We start from the raw sequence: 22,101 nt of genomic DNA, 5'->3' as shown, positions 1-22,101 counted from the left end.
GGCTCTGCCACCCAATCTCGGTTAAGCTTCATCACTTCATGCAGGACCAGCGTAGCTACCAACACTCTTCTCTTGGAGCTTTGAAGAACTTCTTATCATCTGCTGGTGGAGATACGAGACTAGGAAGAGAAAGAATTCATTTTTCTATCTTTCCTGAAATACATTTCTCGGGAACTGATTGGAAAACCAGTGGCGTAGCTACATGGGGCCATGGGGGCCTGGGCCCCCCAAATTCCCTGTGGGTCCCTAGTTTTGCTGGTGGGAGTCCCCAATCCCCACCAGCTGAAGCGTTCGCTGGACAACTCTTCAGCTGGCGGGGGATGGGGACCCCCGCCATCCAAAGTATTTGCTGTGGCAATTGGTGGGAAGCAGCAGGGTGGTGGCAGCACTGCAGGGGGGCAGCAGACCAAAATGTGCCCCCCCCCCACCTCGGGCTCTGGCCCCCCTCCCACCACGAGGTCTGGCTATGCCCCTGGGAAATACTAGTAAATGCTCATTTTGTGAAGAAATTTTTGAGGTTCATTCTCTTCTCTTCAAAATAAAACGTTTCCTCTCAAAACACAAGGAAGATCAGGGCCACCAAGATTGGGGGGGGGGGGGGCAAAATTCCCCAGGCCTCCAAGGGGGACCCGACGCCAGGGTCTCTCTCTCTCTCTCTCCTGCTCCCGATGGGACCCGAGTGATCACGTCCTGACAGGAGACGGAGAGAGATAACTCTGGCGCCAGGCCTCCCATGGAGGCTGGGGAGGATCCAGAGCTTTCTCCAGCGCTGCTATTCTGCCCATTGCTGAGCGGCTTCTTTTCCTCGCAGGCGCACATGCTTTGTTTTAAAACTGAGCATGCCCTGAGAGGAAAAGCAGCCGCAGGGGAAGGCAGTCAGCGCTGGAGGAAGATGTCTTCTACTGGCAGGGCCTCGGGATCTCTGCCAGCCAAGGTATTTAGGCAGGAATGGGGGGAGAGGCAGCAGCGGCAGCGATGGGGAGGGGGCAGCAGTGGCCCTGCCCCGGGCCCAGTTCAGTCTCTCGATGATCCTGGGGAAGAGTCCAGAGAAAAAGAAGTGTAGTTGCCATGTTAACCCACTTTAAAGGTAATAAATAGAAATAAAACAAGAAAAAAAGAAAATAAATACAATACTTTTTTAAGTGAACTAACAATACATTTTTTTGACAAGCTTTCAAAGGCAAAACCTTCTTTGTCAGGTCAGGGAAAAAGAAGTCAAAGAAAAGGAGGAATGCAAGCAGTTTTCTTAGTTCTGTAACTTTTATTTCTAAAATCTCCTGGACTTTCAGTTTAAGAACCCCCCCCCCCCCTCCAAATCTACCATCACTGCACAAACCACAACTGGAACCAGATGTGCAATAAACACAACAGGGGACGGAAAGCTTAAGTCAGCACTGACAGGAGTGTGGGAAGGAGGCGGAGCTTCTATTAGGAACTAATCTGGGGGCTCAGTGAGGAAAAAAAGGGTCAGAACATCTGGCCTCAGGTGAAGAAGGCAATGTTTCTGTGGAGGAAAGTTCTGGAAGCCCACTGGGGGAGTCTCTGGCAAGAGATGCCATGACCCAGCTTTTCATCTGCTTAGTTCCTACAGCAATGCACAGTGTGGCACTGTTTGGCAGAAAGGTGCTGAAGAAAGATTTAATATCAGAATAGCAAAGAGTATAACGTATCTGGAATGGAAGAGTGAAAAATATTAGCAGAGCTGTGTGTGGGTTTCAGTAGAGGAACTTGGTGTTCCTTTACCCTTTTTTAAATTTATTTGATTGAATTTTGTATATCGCTTTGTTATCTTTTTGAGTAGAGGAGTGTGGTAGCCGTGTTAGTCCACTCTTAAGGTTATCAATAGAAATCAAACAAAATAAAACATGGAAAAGAAAATAAGATGATACCTTTTTTTATTGGACATAACTTAATACATTTCTTGATTAGCTTTCGAAGGTTGCCCTTCTTCGTCAGATCGGGTTCTACATGGAATGTTGCTACTCTTTGAGATTCTGCGTGGAATCTTGTCACTCTTTAGCATTCCGGAATCTTGCTATTCTTTGGAGTTCTACATGTAGAGAGGTGTGGTAGCCGTGTTAGTCCACTCTTAAAGGTTATCAATATAAATCAAACAAAATAAAACATGGAAAAGAAAATAAGAAGATACCTTTTTTTATTGGACATAACTTAATACATTTCTTGATTAGCTTTCGAAGGTTTATATATACACTGACACTTATATACACTGTCAGCTAACACATTTGCTTATTTCCGATCTGACGAAGAAGGGCAACCTTCGAAAGCTAATCAAGAAATGTATTATGTCCAATAAAAAAGGTATCATCTTATTTTCTTTTCCATGTTTTATTTTGTTTGATTTCTATTGATTATCTTTTTGAGGAAAGACGACCAATTAAATCTTAATAAATCAAATCAAGGCAGTGAGTCCACTAAGGGCAGAGAATGTATTTATGTATCTCATCTCTCTCTTATATATACAGTGCAATCCGCTTAAGTGCAAGGGTCTGGGACCAAAGAAATGCATGCAGTTAACCGGAGCGTGCACTTAACTGTTGTGACCCAAAGAAGCTTGACATCTGATAAACATATGTACAGTACTGTTTATTATACGTACAGTATACAGTCTCCGTTAACTGACATTAGGCTTACTTGAAGTAATCAGTCATAGTCCTCTGTACAGTAATGGGTCTGTGAGTTCCATAGACTACCCTGCTTATAATCGAACGAGAAAAACGCCCAAGTTCCGACCTAAATCGGGAGATGGACGTTTATCTCACAAAACCGAATAAAGTGGTATAATCGAAAGCCGATTTTGGACGTTTTCAACTGCACTCCGTCGCGGATGCGGACAAAGTTGATGGGGGCGTGTCAGAGGTGTGGCGAAGGCGGAACTGGGGCGTGGTTATCTGCCGAACAGAGATGGACGCATTTCACCGATAATGGGAAAAAAGTATGCGTTTTTAGCTAGAATTTAGGACACTTTTCCTGGACCCTGTTTTTTCACGAATAAGGCCCCAAAAAGTGCCCTAAATGACCAGATGACCACTGGAGGGAATCGGGGATGACCTCCCCTGACTCCCCCAGTGGTCACTAACCCCCTCCCACCACAAAAAATGAAGTTTCACAACTTTTTATTTTCACCCTCAAATGTCATACCCAGCTCCCTGACAGCAGTATGCAGGTCACTGGAGCAGTTGTTAGGGGGTGCAGTGGACTTCAGGCAGGTGGACCCAGGCCCATCCCCCCTACCTGTTACAATTGTGCTGCTTAATGCTTATTAGTCGTCCAACCCCCCCAAACCCACTGTACCCACATGTAGGTGCCCCCCTTCACCCCTTAGGGCTATAGTAATGGTGTAGACTTGTGGGCAGTGGGTTTTGAGGGGGATTTGGGGGGCTCAACACACAAGGGAAGGGTGCTATGCACCTGGGAGCTCTTTTACCTTTTTTTTTGTTTTTGTAAAAGTGCCCCCTAGGGTGCCCGGTTGGTGTCCTGGCATGTGAGGGGGACCAGTGCACTACGACTCCTGGCCCCTCCCACGAACAAATGCTTTGGATTTATTCGTTTTTGAGCTGGGCGCTTTCATTTTCCATTATCGCTGAAAAACAAAAACGCCCAGCTCACAAATTGTTGAATAAAACATGGACGTCTATTTTTTTCGAAAATACGGTTCGGTCCGCCCCTTCACGGACCCGTTCTCGGAGATAAACGCCCATGGAGATAGACGTTTTCGTTCAATTATGCCCCTCTACGTCTGCCAGACGGTAAAAACTGTCATAGCACTGACATCCAGTGGCCTCCAGATAGGCCTGCACGGTGTTGAGACTCTCCAGCGCTCTTGCAAATGTGACAGAAGGTTGTTGAATTTCGTCAGCATGTGCTTCGCTGCTCATTTCATCCTCTGTTTCATCATCAGCCGTTGCCTGCGTGTAGGCACATATCTGGACATCAGTGCTGTCGTCAGCTGTTTGTAGATCGTAATCAACAGCTACGTAGCGATGAAACTCCTCTTCAGTAACACCGGCTGGGATGTCAATAACCTGTTCATCTGACGCGTTTGCAACAGCTACATCTGTTTCGTCTCTCTCCGCATCCCTAACAAAGCTTGCCCGCTTGTAGCAGTTCACAATGGTTGCCTGTGTAACATGATTCCAGGCTTCTTTCTGCATATGTAGGGAATCCAACAGTGATAGATTACGAGCCAGTTCAACAGCACGTTTATCTTTGCCAGTCTGGTCATCCATAGCGCTCAGACGACGTAGCACGAGCCCGATAATGTTGTTTGAAAATGGCTATTATGCCCTGATCCATAGGTTGGATCAGAGAGGTAGTGTTTGGTGGCAGGAAGACCACCTTGACGTTAGACAGTCTGACATCATCACTGTGTGCAGCACAATTATCACAAAGCAACAAAATCTGACACTTTTGTGCCCGCATTCTAGTGTCTAACTTCTTTAGCCACTGCTTCCAAATTTCCCCAGTCATCCATGAATTTGCGTTAGCCTCGTATGACACAGGAAGTCGCTTAACATTCTTGAAGCAACGGGGCTGTTTGCTCTTTCCAATGACGAGTGGTTCCAACTTCTCACTCCCATCCATATTGCAGCAAAGGAGGGATCATCAGTCGATCCTTCGATGTTTTACTTCCTGTAGTTTTGGCTTGTTTAAATGCAAGTGTTCCATCAGGAATTGCTCGCCAGTAGAGACCAGTGGCGTAGCCAGACAGCCAATTTTGGGTGGGCCTGAGCACAATGTGGGTGGGCACAAAATTTTCTCTCTCCCCCCCCCCCCTCCCAGCCAAGCATCCGTTCCCTCTTTCTACCCTCCTCGCCCTCATAGCCCATTTCCCTATATCTTTTACCTCCCACCACCAGCATCTTCCTGTTCCCTCTCCCCTCCCCCATTGTCCAGCATTTTCCCTTTCTCTTCCCTACCATCCATTGTCTATCTTCTCTTCCTGGATCCATCTTCCCTCTTTCTCCCCTCCCCCGCTTGTGCATCTCTCCTTTCCTCTCCTCTTCTCCACCTTCTTCATGTCCAACTTTTCTCCCGCTCACTGCCTTGAGCCCCTGGTTTAACATCTCTCTCCCCCTCCCACCATCTCTCCATCCTTCCTTTCCCTCACCCCAATGCCATGTTCAACATTTCCCCTCTCATCTCTCCCTCCCTTCCACTTTCATGTCCAACACGTTTTTTTCTCTCATGCCCTTTCCCTCCCTCTCCCCATCCCACCCATATCCAACCATTCTCCCTCTCTTTTCCCTTGCGGCATCTCTCCATCCCTCCCCCTACCTGTCACACTCCCTCATCCCAACAGTGCTCCTGTCTCTCCCTGACCCCCCCCTGATCCCTGCGACTGCTTCCTCTGCGCTGGCCCCGCCTTCTTGAAGAGGCAGAAGGCGGGGCCAGCGCAGAGGAAGCAGTCGCAGCAGCATACAGCCCTGGCAGCGCGCGGATCCGCTGCAGATAAGCAGCAGAAGAACTCTGTGCCAGAATGATGATGACTGGAGCGGAGGGCAGCAGCGTAGCGGCAGGACGACCCGGTGCCGTGCAGCTTTCCTGTTCAGGTAGACTGCGGCGCTGCCCGAAGGGGAGGGAGGGCCCGAGGGAAAGAAGGCCTGCAGCATGCACCGTTACTGGGTGGGCCTGAGGCCAAAGTGGGTGGGCCCCGGCCCACCCAGGCCCACCCGTGGCTACGCCCCTGGTAGAGACCGTTTTCGTCAGCATTGAAAATGTCATGAGGTGCAAACTCTCTTCTGTGAACGGTGCTATATCCACTCCATTCTCATATGTACTTTTGCCAGTCAATTGTGGTCCTTCTCCAGGATTTTCTTTAGTGAAAACAGAACAAAGTATCTGTTTAGCAAATTTGCTTTTTCTTCATCTTTATCTACATAGCGGTTAGCAGCATCTTTCAGTCTCACAATTCCCTTTCTAGTCTTCCTCCTGAAGAAATCTTTATGTAATGCAAGGTTCCACATTAGGAGTCACTGACCAGGAAAGGAATCTAGGTGTTAACATTGATGATATGTTGAGACCCTCTGCTCAGTGTGTGGTGGCCGCTAAGAAAGCAAATAGAATGTTAGGTATTATTAGGAAAGGAATGGAAACCAAAAATGAGGACGTTATAATGCCTTTGTATCGCTGCATGGTGCAACCGCACCCCAAATATTTTGTTCAATTCTAGCCACTGCATCCCAAAAAAGATATAGTGGAATTAGAAAAGGCGCAGAGAAGGGCGACAAAAGTGATAAAGGGTATGGGACGACTTCCCTATGAGGAAAGGCTGAAGCGACTAGGGCTCTTCAGCTTGGAGAAAAGATGGATGAGGGGAAATATGATAGAGGTCTATAAAATAATGAGTGGAGTGGAATGGGTAGATGTAAATCGCTTATTTACTTTTTCCAAAAAATACTAGGACTAGGGGGCACGCAATGAAGCTAGAAAGTAGTAAATTTAAAATGAATCAGAGAAAATTGTTCTTCACTCAATGTGTAATTCAACTCTGGAATTCATTGCCAGAGAATGTAGTAAAAGTGGTTAGCTTAGCAGAGTTTAAAAAAAAGTTTGGCTGGCTTCCTAAAGGAAAAGTCCATAGACCATTATTGAAATGGACTTGGGGAAAATCCACTACTTATTTCTGGGATAAGCAGCATAAAATGTATTGTAGTGTTTGGGGATCTTGCCAGGTACTTGTGACCTGCATTGGCCACTGTTGGAAACAGGATGCTGGGCTTGATGGACCTTCGATCTGTCCCGGTATGGCAATACTTACGTACTTATGTACTTTGCATTCAGAACAAAAGCATGTTTTATTTTCTTAAACACTGTGAGTCCCTCTCATGCCAACAGTTTATTGTTTTGGAACATTTCTGTAGCGCTGTCAGTGCAGTATAATGTATTGTAGGATATGTCACATCAGGGTGTTCCCATCTTACATGGTTTAAGAGTGATGGCGATGACTTTCTCTTAACACACAAGTTATCTGAAGCTCTGCTAATGTCAGCATACTTTATAGTCCCAGCAGTGAGAGTGGAGAATCTTTCTCCATTTCAGTGGGACTTGACCTGCCGTAGTTCCCTTGAAAAGTTACAGACTAGCCGAATTTCTTATTATTAACAAGCAGGTAAACATTGGAATTAGTTATATGTTGGGTTATTTCTAATATAAAAACTTATGTTTCGGGTATCAAAGACTACACAATAGTTTATTGTCCAATTAAGTATAATTAAAAAGAGATAGGGCAAAGGAGCAATTTATTGCTATTATTATTATTTGTTACATTTGTATCCCACATTTTCCCACCTTTTGCAGGCTCAATGTGGCTTACATATAACCGTCAACGGCGTTACCAATTACGGTCTGAACAAATACATGGTATGAATAAATACAAAGTGATATTGTAGTAGAATGAGGTACATGTATGGTAAGTACAGTTGGGGGAACTTAGAGAGGAAAAGGGGGAAGAAGAGTCAGGTAATGTTCGTTACGGTCTTTCGTTGCATTGTGTCGCAAGTGTTCAGGTATTTTTATGTTGGGTCGGTGGGGTATGCTCTTCTGAACAGGTCTGTCTTTAGTGCTTTCCGAAAATTTAGGTGGTCGAACGTAGTTTTTACTGCTTTTGGCAATGCGTTCCATAGTTGTGCGCTTAGGTAGGAAAAGCTGGTTGCATAGGTGGATTTGTATTTGAGTCCTTTGCTGCTTGGGTAGTGGAGGTTTAGGTATGATCGTGTAGATTTTGTGGTGTTCCTGGTTGGAAGGTCGATGAGGTCTGTCATGTATCCCGGTGACTCGCCGTAAATGATTTTATGAACGATCGTGCAGATTTGGAAAGTGATACTTTCTTTGATTGGTAGCCAGTGCGGTTTTTCTCTGAGTGGTTTGGCGCTGTCAAAACGGGTTTTTCCAAATATAAGCCTGGCTGCTGTGTTTTGGGCGGAAGGGCCAATGTTTGTCATCATGGCGCAGTTAGTCGGTATAAGAAGGATTGAAACTTCATTTGTAGTTCGAAATGTACAGGAGAGAAACATTCTGAGGACATTTGGATTCAGTATCGGCACAGATAGAACACTTTGAGGCTCTTTTAATAAGCCGCATAGGAGCCTACGCATGTGCTACGTGTGCCAGTTTTGAACTCCTGCCTGGCTACCATATGGCCCGGGTGATAATTTCGTTTTTTACGTGCATCCACTAAGCGTGCCAGAAATTTTCCGGCACGCGGCGCTAACCAGGTGGTAATAGGCATTGTACACGTGTAGACTATTACCGCCTGGTTAATGTGTGAGACCGTACCGCTAGGTCGATAGGTGGCAGTAACGTCTCAGGCCAAAAAGGGACACGGGCCAATATTTATTTTGCTGCATGTCCATTTTCGGCTGAAAAAAAGAGGCCTTTTTTGCAGGTGCGCTGAAAAATGGACCTGCGCGCGTCCAATACACATGTCTACACCAGCCTACACCAGCGCAGACCATTTTTGGTGCACCTTGTTAATGGGAAATGTTCTGGTCCACCCATTCTTTGGGAACTAGATTGAGAAACCACGTACCACTCAGTTTATATATCACATTCATGTTGACCATTAATGGCTCAACCTGAATCTGTTTAAAATGAGTTCTTTTTGTTTTTAGTATTAGTTCATAAAGAGTATTTAACCAAGCTGTATATGCTAGTTTACTGAGCAACGGAGCAGCATGGAGGCTAAATGTCAGTGGTCTTTCTAGCGTGTCAAAGCAGTCTCTGGGGTGGATGGGGACGTAGAAAAAGAGAAGAAATGGGAGTGGAAAAAATGGGAATGTGGTAGGCATAGGATGGCAGCTAATGGGCTTATTTTCGAAAGAGAAGGACGTCCATCTTTTGCCATAAATCGGAAGATGGACATCCTCCTGGGGACTTCCATATCGGTATAATCGAAACCCGATTTAGGACGTCCCCAACTGCGCTCCGTCGCAAGGATGGCCAAGGTTCAAGGGGGCGTGTCAGAGGCGTAGCGAAGGCGGGACTTGGGCGTGCCTAACACTTGGATGTCCTTGACCCATAATCGAAAAAAAACAAGGACGTCCCTGACGAACTCTTGGACATTTTCACCCAGACCTATTTTTCTTACGACTAAGGCACAAAAAGGTACCCGAAATGACCAGATGACCACCAGAGAGAATTGGGGATGACCTCCTGTTACTCCCCCAGTGGTCACTAACCCCTTCCCACCCTCAAAAAACATTTTTCAAAATATGTCGTGCCAGCCTCAAATGTCATACTCAGGACCGTGACAGCAGTATTCAGGTCCTTGGAGCAGGTTTAGTGGGTGCAGTGCATTTGAGACAGGCGGACCCAGCCCTATTCCTCCGTACCTTTTACATTTGTGGAGGAAACAGCAAGCCCTCCAAAACCCACTGTACCTACATCTAGGTGCCCCCGTTCACCCGTAAGGGCTATGGTAATGGTGTAGAGTTGGGGGAAGTGGGTTTGGGGCAGGGCTCAACACACAAGGTAAGGGAGCTATGTACCTGGGAGCAATTTATGAAGTCCACTGCAGTGCCCTCTAGGGTACCCGTTTGGTGTCCTGGCATGTCAGGGGGACCAGTGCACTACAAATGCTGGCTCCTCCCACGACCAAACGGTTTGCATTTGGTCATTTCTGACATGGATGTCTTTGGTTTCGAAAATCGCCAAAAATCAGAAACGACCATGTCTAGGGACGTCAAAATTTAAGGATTTGGACAGCCATGACGGTATTTTCGAAATGAAAATGGACATCCATCTTGTTTCGAAAATATGGGTTTCTTCACCCCTAGATTTCACCGTTTTGTAAGGACGTCCAAATCGCAATTTGGACGCCCCTTTCGAAAATGCTTCTCCATGTAATATAAAGCCCCATCTAGTGTGCTTAATTTAATTCTCAAGATATTAGATTCTTGGATTGATTACTGTTTTGTCCACTACCTCCACCAGAAGCGTCTTAGTTCTGATGTTCCGTGTCACTCTACTTCTTTGGAGCCTCATATCATGAACTCTTGATCTATAATTGTTTGCTTTTATGCGTTAATGACACCTCTTTAGTATCCTCCCCATCTCTACTAGGGTGTTCATATTTAGATGCTTACATCTCAATCCTAGGACTTTTGGTGTAGACCAGGACTAAGACGCGGGTATTTAGGTGGCCTAAAAGGATGCGCCTTAATTTTAGTCGCAAGAATGGCATGTGACTAACTTTAGGTGTAGTTTATAGAATTGCGTTAAGCACGTGGTTTTTCGCCATTTATAGAATCTGCCCCTTAGTTGATTTGGTGCACCTAAAAAAAAAATGAGTGCACACATATTTAACATGCATTAAAAAGTCTAATGTGCATCAAAAATGTTTTCTTTAAAATACATTTGGAAACAAAAGAAAAAGTTAAAAAAAAATCTGAAAAAAGGCCACAACCAAATCTTTTTCTCTCTCTCTGCACATTTTAATGGGAGCTCATCCTAAGATCGGCAGGGATTCAAGCAAACGTCAGCCATAAAAAAAGTCCTATGATTTCAAACTGACAGAGTCATGTTTAATAAAGCCAGCTCGTAAAAGTGCCGCGGAAAAATGTCCTTGGAACATCCCTGTAGGGCCAGTTACATTGCGGAAATTAGAAACCTGGGCTATGAAACAGAAAAGGCCATTGCCTACACTATGTTTATTATGGGAGCTCCTGGATTTAGCCTTAGGGTCGAAGCTTTGAACAGTAATCGCAACAGTTTGCCTGCGACTGCTTAAGAGAAACTCCTTGCGTGGAAGGAATCAAAACCTGCACTGGAGCAGCCTGCTCGGATTGATCTGGAAGAGAAGAGGCAACCCCCCCCCCCCCCCCCCCCCCTCTCCCATCTAGGCTCCCCGGCACTTCTGTTTTGCCTTGTCTAGAGATGGACGGATACAAGACCTACAGAAAGGCGCTTCTTACTCAGCCAGCGGGACTGTTACTGGGCGTGTGCGTGTTTTGCTTGGACTGAGCAGCACATGAGGAAAGGGAAAAAAAAATTAAAAAAAGCACTAATGAGGTGGAGATTGAAAAGGGACAAAACCCTCCTCCTTGAAGCAGTTCTCATTTTTCTAAGTTTTCAGTGTCCGTAGGTTACAGCCGGATTTGTTAAGCCCCATCCTGCCCATCTGTATCTGAGCGCGTTTTAAAAGGGTTTTTTTTGTTGTTGTTGCATTGCCAGCTTCTTTCAGTACGTTTTAAGGATCGTCTGTGCATCACCCGGCAGCTCTACTGCGTTTGTTTTGCAACGTTTTCCAAAGTTTTACCTAGCGGAGTTTCCAAGGAGGAGGGAGAGGAGGGGAGGGTGGTGGGTGTTTGGAGGAGGAAAGCTGTCAACCGGCCTCACCTTTTAAGAGCATCCTGGAGGGACGGACAGCGCAGCAGCTTCTCCGGGCTCTGCTCTAGAAGCTGCTCAAATCGTTTGTTGGACGCTCGTACTTTTCCCGGAGCCAAAAGGTAAGAATTTGGAGCTGTGCTGTGCTCTTTTCGTAACCGTACTTGTTGGCTGTTTTACGCGTATGTTTTCTTTCGAAGTCATACCTTGAATGTCATGGCAGGTGAAGATAAACACGGTCCTTCTTGGGGTGTAAAGTTTGTAAGGATGTGGCCATATGATGGCTGGCTTAGTCGTTTATCCGTCTAAAATACGGTATGTGGAATTTGTCATTCTTGTATGGAGAATGGTTTTTAATGTGCAATAGATGGATCTGAGTGTTATTAAGTTCATTTGTAATGCATAATTTCTTTATGTCTGGCCACCTCTTGTCTCGTACAGATAGTTGAGCGCCTCTCAGTTTACGTGTTTACTTGTCCCGGTTAAAAATACGAACAGCTGTCAGTATGGAACATCTGCCTAGAGAAGGAATCTCTCCCAGGGAAGACGCCTAGAGTCATCAATCCTCGAGTTTAGTATCATGCCTTTCTTTTTAGACAGGAAGTCTCTGTTATTGTTACAAAGCTTGGGAGTAATTGGAAAGTAATTCAGAACATGTTAACATTGCAGAATTTGCCAGAAAGGGGGGGGGGGGGGGGAACTGTACATGTTATTTCTTCCCCCCCCCCCCCATTTTCCCCTCTCAATTTCTCATTGTTAGCATTCCTTAATCCAGAGTCAAAGCTGTTGTATCCTGTAAATCGTTCATCAAAGGTTGCTCTCAAGTTGTCTAGGAAGGTTGGTTTATTATGGAGTTTGAAGGAATTCAGTTCTGCAGTTCCAGGGCAGTGATGGCAGGAGTTCATCAGAAGTTTTGTTATACGCTTTGAGTTCATATTGCGTCCTGTATGTTCTGGAGAAAAAGTTTGATTTTGCTAGGAATGAGTGCAAACAATAATAACAAAATCTCACAATGAAACTTTAAAAAGGAAAATTCATTAACGAGATAATTTTTAAAACGGTTCCTTCACATGTATAAAACTTAGGGGGTCCTTTTACTAAGGCACGCTGAAAAATGGCTTGCGGTCGTATAGGCACGGGTTTTGGGCATGCGCCGATCCATTTTTCAGTGCGCCTGTAAAAAAAAGGTCTTTTTTTTCAATTTTTGCCAAAAATGGACGTGCGGCAAAATCAAAATTGCAGCGCGTCCATTTTGGGTCTGAGACCTTACCGCCAGCCATCGACCGAGCGGTAAAGACTCGCACGGCAACCGGGTGGTAATGACCTACATGCGTCAAATGCCACTTGGCGCCGTGTCTGAAAATATTTTCGGACGTGTGCCAAAAATGAAATTACTGCAAGAGCCAAGCGGCAACCGGGCGGTAACTCCATTTTGGCATGTGTTGGGCGCGTGTAGACGCTTACGCGGCTTAGTAAAAGGGCCCCTAAGTTTTATGGGGGGGAAATATTATAAAATGACCTCACAGGGTACATACTTACAAGTATTTGTAAGTGATGTGTTTGTAGGTGGATGTGTGTTTTTTAAATGGGAAATGGGACTTGATATACCGCCTTTCTGAGGTTTTTGCAACTCCATTCAAAGTGGTTTACATATATTCAGGTACTTATTTTGTACCAGGGGCAATGGAGGGTCAGGTGACTTGCCCAGGGTCACAAGGAGCTGCAGTGGGAATTGAACTCAGTTCCCCAGGATCAAAGTCCACTGCACTAACCACAAGGCTACTCCTCCACTGGCAACATTCCATGTAGAAGCCTGCCCTTGCAGATCACCAATGCGGCCGCGCAGGCGTCTGTTTCTGTGAGTCTGATGTCCTCAGACTCACAGAAACAGACGCCTGTGCGGCTGCGTTGCTGATCTGCAAGGGCAGGCTTCTGTTTCTGTGAGTCTGACGTCCTGCATGTACGTGCAGGATGTCAGACTCACAGAAACGGAAGCCTGCATGGCCGCGTTGCTGATCTGCAAGGGCAGGCTTCTACATGGAATGTTGCTAGTGGAATAGCAACATTCCATGTAGAATCTCAAATAGGGAAAGGGAAATGGGACTTCATATACTGCCTTTCTGAGGTTTTTGCAACTCCATTCAAAGTGGTTTACATATATTCAGGTACTTATTTTGTACCAGGGGCAATGGAGGGTCAGGTGACTTGCCCAGAGTCACAAGGAGCTGCAGTGGGAATTGAACTCAGTTTCCCAGGATCAAAGTCCACTGCACTAACCACTAGGCTACTCCTCCACTGGCAACATTCCATGTAGAAGCCTGCCCTTGCAGTTCACCAATGCGGCCGCGCAGGCTTCTGTTTCTGTGAGTCTGACGTCCTGCACATACGTTGCTGATTTGCAAGGGCAGGCTTCTACCTGGAATGTTGCTAGTTGAATAGCAACATTCCATGTAAAATCTCAAACAGTAGCAACCACTAGGCTACTCTTCCACTCTTTAGGATTCCAGAATCTTGCTATTCTTTGGGGTTCTACATGGAATGTTGCTACTCTTTGAGATTCTGCATGGGATCTTGTTAATGGCACTTGATATACCGCCTTTCTGAGGTTTTTGCAACTACATTCAAAGCGGTTTACATATATTCAGGTACTTATTTTGTACCAGGGGCAATGGAGGGTTAAGTGAGTTGCCCAGGGTCACAAGGAGCAGCAGTGGGAATCGAACCCAGTTCCCCAGAATCAGAGTCCGCTGCACTAACCACTAGGCTACTCCTCCACTCCCTGATAACATTCGCTGGCCACACAGTATACCAGTCCCTTAGTATTTTAGAACGACGCATAGGCATGTACGTATCGTTATTAAAATAGGCACCTTCTCTACCTCCAAACCTTCTTAAAACAGTGGCGTAGCTGCAGGCTGTTCTCCATGATACCAACACCTACGCACGCTCAGTTTTCAGCGCATGCCTGCTGCAGACTGCCAAGGTGGAGAGAAGCATTTTCCTGCCGGTTGAGATTTTTTTGGGGGGTGTGTGGGGGGGGGGGAGGGGAAGAACACTTGGTGCCCACCCACTTATTGCCCAGGCTCACCCAAAATCTGCTGTCTGGCTACGCCCCTGTCTTAAAAGTGTAGCAATGAATGAGGTTTTGCTATTTTGTACATTGTTAGGAATAAAGCAACTTGCAGGGTACAGAACAAATGCATAGAAGTGGGGAGCTTGATCGTATAGGCAGAGATCAAGTGATATTTGGATATTGGTAATATTGTAATAAGGCCAGAGATAGGTGAATCTTGATGAACTTCTAACCCACTACCTGCTAAACATCCAGGGGATTTAGACAGGTGCCTCCAGAGTTACAGGGAAAGCCAAGAGGGAGAGGCTTACAGGTCCTGTGTGAAAGATATTTGTAGTGTTTCAAATTTCCTCTTGTTGCATACTTAGGACTTTCTCAGTTAAATCAGTGGTTTCCTGTTTATCACCCCTGTGCCCTTTATCTGTGACTCTCTATGTAGCATTTCCTGTCTTCTCTTCCATCCTGCTGGAGACTTTCTCTTGCACGGTAGCTGGTGGTGGTGGGGGGTGAGGATCCTTTCTGAACTCAGGTGACATAGAGGGGCATAATCGAACGGCGCCGGCCAAATAGCTGGCCGGCAATCTTCGGGGCTGGTGCCGTAAGTGGGCGGAGCCAACCGTATTTTCGGAAAAGATGGCCGGCCATCTTTTTTTTTTTGCTAATACGGTTGGGCCCAGCCAAATGTCAGAGTTCGCCGGGTTTGAGATGGCCGGCATCGGTTTTTGGCCATAATGGAAAATATTGCCGGCCATCTCAAACCTGGCCAAATCCAAGGCATTTGGTCGTGGGAGGAGCCAGCATTTGTAGTGCACTGGCCCCCCTCACATGGCAGGATACCAACCTGGCACCCTAGGGGGCACTTCTAAAAATTAAAAAATAAAAATAGCTCCCAGGTGCATAGCTCCCTTACCTTGGGTGCTGAGCCCCCAAAACCCACTCCCCACAACTCTACACCATTACCATATCCCTTTTGGGTGAAGGGGGCACCTAAATCTGGGTACAGTAGGTTTTGGGGGGTTTTGGAGGGCTCCCATTTACCACCACAAGTGTAAGAGGTAGGGGGGGATGGGCCTCGGTCCACCTGTCTGAAGTGCACTGCACCCACTAAAAACTGCTCCAGGGACCTGCATACTGCTGTCATGGAGCTGGGTATGACATTTCAGGCTGGCATAGAGGCTGGCGAAAAAATGTTTTTTAATTTTTTTGGGGGGTGGGAGGGGTTTAGTGACCACTAGGGGAGTCAGGGGAGGTCATCCCCGATTCCCTCTGGTGGTCATTTGGTGAGTTGGGGCTCCTTTTTGAAGCTTGGTCGTGGAAAAAAAAGGGACCAAGTACAGCCGGCGAAATGCTCTACAAGGCTGGCTTTTTTTTTTCATTATTGGGCGAAGCCAGCCATCTCGTGAACATGCCCCCGTCCCGCCCCCATCCCGCCTTCACTACCCTACCGACACGCCTCCTTGATGTTTGGCTTGCTCCACGACGGAAAGCAGTTGGCGCTGGCCAACATCGGCTTTCGATTATACTGATTTGGCCGGGTTCAGGAGATCGCCGGCCGTCTCCCAAGTTGTGTCGGAAGATGGCCGGTGATCACTTTCGAAAATGAGCTGGATAGTGATCTACAGTCACCAGGTGACAGGGTGCCCATGGAACCCCAATCATTGCTATTTGCAAGCTATGCGTTGCCAGTAAATGCTGCCTTCTACACTTGTCGACAAAAATAAAGGGAGAAACAAACGATCTGAGTTGGTTTCCACATTTATTTTCGTTGATTGTTTGGACTTGATAGGGGGTTCACCATTCCTCTATATTGTGTTTGACGTTGGATACATCCACCATCTATGCTTCATGGCATCACTTAGCTTGACCCATCTCTCTCACCTCCTTGTTGTCTTTCCCCATTCCTGCTACAAAAGATATATTGCTATACAGTAATATGGAATTGAATAGATCATGTCTTTATCTGTCAACGCTCAACCCGGTTGAGTCATTTTCTAAACCCATGTGGGGTCTCTCCCCATTCCAGCCCTGTCATCACAGTGAGATATAACAAGCCATCAGCAGCCAGTATAGCCAATCTTCTTCAACTGGATCTCTACAATACCCAAGTCTCTCCCCCCCCCCCCCCAGTTTCTAATCCCCCTGCGTATCCCCAGAATGTCCAAGAATGAAATCCCTGCCCATCTGGATTCTGTTGACCAGTTTTTGTTCTCTGCACAGAGCCAGTGCACTCAGTGGAACTCCCATTAAAATTTTACCTGTGCTTCCTCTTACAACTGGCTTGGGTTTCTCCCTGCTACAACAAATACCTGTCAAACAATCCAAAAATAGAAAACATAACATCCTAGACATAACAGAGAATCATTGGAGGGTGGGAGATGATATTGGGGCATGAGGTCTCAATCTTGTCACTCCTTCCTGCAAATACTTACTTCCCACTAATCCCAGCCTGGTCAACAGGCACGGAATTCAAATATGCCCATCTTCATCTTGCTTTGGCCATGCCTCGCCACCCCCACCCCCAACAGGCCCCAGTGCCCGGGTGTGGGTGGAGACATAGGCTGAATTGCCCCAGTTGCAATCTTCCCCACCTCCCTCCGGCTGCATCTAGTTCCCAGGACCTGCAGCATAAAAAAAAAAAATGAGAGAGAGGGGCATGAGTCCACTTCATTTATTTATGCCTCTGCTGGCTTTGCCAGTCCCACCCCCCTCTCCTACATCCTGATTCAGAGGGGGCAGGTCTGGCAGATCTAGCAGCAACATACATAGAGAAAACAGTCCCATGTCTCTTTTCTTGCCACTTCTGCTGTTGGTCCCAGGAAGCAGCAATGGTGGGGTGCAGGGACAGGTAAGGGCTCAGGGACAGAGGGAGAAGAAGATGCTGGGGGAGGGGGGGTGGATAGGGTAAGATGAGAGATATTTGACATACTACTACTACTACTACTTAGCATTTCTATAGCGCTGCCAGGGTTACGCAGCGCTGTACAAGTTTAACATGGGGAAGGACAGTCCCTGCTCAAGAGAGCTTACAATCTAAAGGTAACAAGCTATGTAGTCAGTGTAGGTATCATGAATGGGGAAGGTGGTTAGGCGCCAAAAGCAAGGGAGAAGAGATGGGCCTTAAGTAAGGACTTGAAGATGGGCAGGGAGGGCGCTTGGTGTATGGGCTCGTATCAGGGTGGTAGGGAGACAGTGGGAAGGGACAGAAGAGATGTTGGGAGGGGGAGAGAGAGATGAGATGTTGGCTAGAAAGGGAGGGAGAGAGAAAGGAGAAGCTGGATGGAATGGAGGGGGACAGTGAGCTGAGATATTGCATGGAAGGGGAGGAGAGAGAGGGAGAGAGAGAAGGAGAGAGGCTAGATAGAAAGGGGAAGGGAAGAGAGAGAACATAGTACCATACTGGGTCAGGCCAAAGGTCCATCTAGCACAGTATCCTGCTTCCAGCAGTGGCCATGCCAGATCAGGAGTATCCGGCACAATTCCAAGAAACAGCAAAATTCCATGCTGCCAACCTCCAAGGATAAGCAGTGCCTTTCCCTGGGTCTATCTTAATAGCAGTTTATGGACTTTACTTCAAGGAACTTATCCAAACCCTTTTTCAGCTCATCTACACTAACTGCTTTTACCACATCCTCCGGCAATGAATTCTAGAGCTTAATTATTCATTGAGTGAAAAAATATTTTCTATTTGTTTTAAAAGTATTACAGTGTAAATTCATGGCATAGCCCCTAGTCATTGTACTTTTATAAAGAGCAAACAATCGGTTCATATTTACACATTCCTCGCCACTCAGGATTTTGTAGATCCCTATGGAATTTAAATCCATAGGGATTCCAAGATGTGTTTCGTGGGCTGCAGAATTTTCAATCTGTTTGATTCAAGGCTGTTCTTAACATACGGTGCTACCCCTCCACCATACCCTCCCTTATCCATCTTTTCTGCACGCTGAAGAGCCCTAATCTCTTAAAGCCGACCCTCGTTTGACTACTGCTGCTACTTATCATTTCTGTAGCGCTACTAGACGTACGCAGCGCTGTACACTTGAACATGAAGAGACAGTCCCTGCTCCACAGAGCTTATAATTTAATCAAGGCAGTCAAACAGGACAAATAAGGGATAAGGGAATTACTAAGGTGGGAATAAATTTCCATCCCTTTAATCGTTTTGGTCACCCATCTTTGTACCTTTCCTAATTCCACTATATCTTTTTCTTTTTTTTTTTTAATGTGGTGACCAGAATTGTACACAATACTCCAGATGTGATCTCACCATGGAGCAATGCAGAGGCATTGTAATATTCTTTGTTTTGTTTTCTGTTCTTAATAATTTCTAACGTTCTGTTTGCTTTATTGGCTGCTGCTTCACACTGAGTAGAACATTTCAATGTATTGTCCATAATGATCCTTAGGTGTCCTTTTACAAAGGTGCACTAGCAGTTTTAGGGTGCACTAATCACAAGTGTGCATTAAATGCTAGCGACGCCCATAGAAATATATGGGGAAACTCTAATGTTTAGCGTGTGCTTATTTTTAGTGCATGCTAAAAACTCTAGTGTGCCTTTCTAAAAGGACTCCTTAGTTCTTTTTCTTGGCTGGAGAAAGAAGAGATGCTGGATTTTATTTATTTATTTATTTATTTATTTGTTGCATTTGTATTCCACCTTATCCCACCTCTTTGCAGGCTCAACGTGGCTTACAATACATCATGAATAGTGGAAGAATGTTAGTTAATAAACATTTAGTATTGCAGGGTTTTGGTCAGCATGATGATAATAAGACAGAATAATAGTGTAGATGGAAGGGAAGAGAGAGAGAGAGGAGATTCTGGAAAACAGGAGGAAAAAGGAGATGAGGGATTGAAGGAGTAAGAGAGAGAGAGAAAGGAGATGTGGAATGGAAGAGAGAGAGACAGAGAGGAGATGCTGGGTGGAAAGGGAAAAGAGAGGAGATACAGGATGGAAGAGGCAAAGACGGAGGAGATACTAGGTGGAAGGAGGGGGAGATAAAGAGCAAATGCTGGATGGAAAGGAAGAGAGAGAGAGAGAGAGAGGAGATGCTGGAAAACAGGAGGGAAGAGAGGAGATGAGGGATTGAAAGATTAAGAGAGAGAGAGAGATTAAGAGAGAGAGAGAGAGAGAGAGAGAGGAGATGCTGGAAAACAGGAGGGAAGAGAGGAGATGAGGGATTGAAAGATTAAGAGAGAGAGAGAGATTAAGAGAGAGAGAGAGATTAAGAGAGAGAGAGAGAGAGAGAGGATATGTGGAATGAGAGAGAGACAGAGAGGAGATGCTGGGTGGGAAGGGAAAAGACAGAGGAGATGCTGGTGAAAGGAGGGGGAGATAAAGAGCAAATGCTGGATGGAAAGGAAGAGAGAGAGAGAGAGAGGAGATGCTGGAAAACAGGAGGAAAGAGTTAGAGGAGATGAGGGATTGAAAGATTAAGAGAGAGAGAGAGAGAAAGGATATGTGGAATGAGAGAGAGACAGAGGAGACGCTGGGTGGAAAGGGAAAAGACAGAGGAGATGCTGGTGGAAGGAGGGGGAGATAAAGAGCAAATGCTGGATGGAAAGGAAGAGAGAGAGAGAGAGAGAGAGGAGATGCTGGAAAACAGGAGGGAAGAGAGGAGATGAGGGATTGAAAGATTAAGAGAGAGAGAGAGAGAGGATATGTGGAATGAGAGAGAGACAGAGAGGAGATGCTGGGTGGGAAGGGAAAAGACAGAGGAGATGCTGGGTGGAAGGAGGGGGAGATAAAGAGCAAATCCTGGATGGAAAGGGAGGAGAGAGGATATTGAATGGAAGGGGAAAGATAGAGATTAGGTGCTGTATGGAAGGGAGATAGGATACAGTTAGTGAAAGACCAGGAAATAAGAAGAAAGAGAATAAGCAGTCTGGAGTAAAGTGGCTTTTGAAATATACAGCGATTAGGCTTGGACTCCCCAGACACAGCTTTCTCAGTTCCAAATCAGGTAAAAAAAAAATCATACCCACCTTTGCATAAAGTGTCTCCAGTATATTTTGCATTCCTGTTGCATTTGCTGGGAGCATCAGTATGGGATGGAGGAAAGGAAGGATTGGACAAGATCTGAATTGGCAAGGGAATTACTGGGTCCTCGTGTATGGAAAGAATGTAAGAAAAAATAAGGTAAGCAATGCTGAGTCAGGCCAAGGTCTGGCTGAGAACTCTTGGCTACGTCATGGTATTGGGAAAATTTTAACAAAAAGATGTGTCATGAACATCTCACTTATTCAGTGGCCTGATAGCAAAAAGGTGCACTTCCCCTACCTGGGATCCCAGATACATTTGGTCAATTAGTGAATATCTTCCCTTTAGGAAACTATTGAAAACCCATCTATTCAAACAGGTTTACCCGAATGCAGTGGCGTAGGAAGGGGGGGGCGGGAGGGGCGGTCCACCCCGGGTGCACGCGCTCGGGGGGGTGCCAGCCCCACTGGTTCCCTGCTCCCTCTGCCCCGGAACAGTTTACTCCCTGTTCTGGGGCAGAGAGAGCAGGGAACCAGCGGGGCCGACGCAGCTCCGAGTGACGTGCACTCGGGGCGGATCGGCCCTCCCGCTGGTAAGAATGCGGTCCGGAGGGGGGGTTGCAGTCCGGGGGGGGGGGGGGGTTCGTGGTCCGGAGGGGGGGTGCGCCGCAGAGGGGGGGTCGCGCCGTGCTGCACCCGGGGGGGGGATGCGCAGTGGCGACCCGCCACGGGTGCAATTAGCCCTCGCTACGGCACTGCCCGAATGATCTGACATACCATAAGTAATCCATCTATTTACCGGTTCAACTAATCATTAACAACAATGACTCCGAAAATATCTCCTACCAACCTCCCTACCCTCCATGCTCTTCCTAACTCCTCCCCTATCGCTCCACCTCCTTACCTCTCCCTATCCTTTCTCTCATACCTCTTTTATCCCATTTACTCCTTGATCATTTGTCCCATCATATACCTCCTTTGTTGATTCTGATACTACAGATTGTATTCTCTTGTTACTATGTAAGCCGCATTGAGCCTGCGGTGAGCGGGAAAGCGCGGGGTACAAATGTAATAAATAAATAAATACACCAATAAAATACCTGCATGTAACTGACATTCGGTCTACTACTGAAAAGGTGGGAGCTAAATCCAAATCAAGAAATATATGGCAAGAAAACTTTAAAATGTTTGTTCATCTAGTTTCAGAGCTGGCCAAGCATATATGTATTTCTCTTCAAAATGTTTTCAGATTCTAATGCGCTGACATTTATTTTATTTTTATTTTATTGCATTTGTGTCCCACATTTTCCCCACCTATTTGCAGGCTCAATGTGGCTTACGTGATTATGTTAACATTGTCATACCAGGATATCAGATACAGTAGAATTGTGCATAGTTTGAGTGAGGAAGGAAGGGAGTGATTAGGGTAGTTGTAGAGGGTGGGCTTTCATAACTAATTGGGTTGGTGGGGTATATTAGTGAGGCTGTCGGTTATCGGTTCTCATTGTAGGCTTTGTTGAAGAAGTATGTCTTCAGAGATTTGCGAAAGATAGTTGTTTCGTTGATTGTTTTCAAGTCTGTAGCTAGTGCATTCCATAACTGCGTGCTCAAGTAGGCAAAGGTAGCGGCATGCATCAGCTTGTATTTTAGTCCTTTACAGCTGGGGAAGTGCAGCTTCTTGTCTTTAATTTCTTCCTGACAGTTT

The 22,101-nt window shown here is 46.1% G+C and overlaps 1 long non-coding RNA gene across 1 annotated transcript in view; it reads left to right on the top strand.

Annotated features, from left to right (window-relative positions):
- Positions 1-22,101, top strand: part of LOC115473761 — a 1,161,257-nt gene that overhangs the window by 114,598 nt on the left and 1,024,558 nt on the right. The gene's annotated exons all lie outside the window — the stretch shown is intronic.

Source organism: Microcaecilia unicolor, chromosome 7, assembly GCF_901765095.1.
Source record: "Microcaecilia unicolor chromosome 7, aMicUni1.1, whole genome shotgun sequence".
NCBI classification, from domain to species: Eukaryota; Metazoa; Chordata; class Amphibia; order Gymnophiona; family Siphonopidae; genus Microcaecilia; species Microcaecilia unicolor.
This window is presented reverse-complemented; position numbering and strand designations above follow the sequence as displayed.